Below are 244 nucleotides of genomic sequence, written 5' to 3'. Positions count from 1 at the left end.
GCGGGCCAGCAGTAACTCAGAGCTGACGGGAGCCGGGGGCCTTTCTCCACGCCGCGGTTTCCAGTCGGCGGACGCTCGGCACCGTCGCCGTGGTGATGGATTTGCAGCAACACGGCGAGCCTTCAGACTGCAGTTTGTGTAACACTTCAGTTTAATTTGGAAAGTGCTGAACAATCTGTGGCTGTTAATTCGGCGAATGTGTTGGCCTCTGGTGTTGGAAGGTACGGCAAGCCCTAGAGGTCAA

This window comes from Oryzias melastigma, linkage group LG19 (genome assembly GCF_002922805.2).
Source record: "Oryzias melastigma strain HK-1 linkage group LG19, ASM292280v2, whole genome shotgun sequence".
NCBI lineage: Eukaryota > Metazoa > Chordata > Actinopteri > Beloniformes > Adrianichthyidae > Oryzias > Oryzias melastigma.
Note: the sequence above shows the minus strand (reverse complement) of the source record.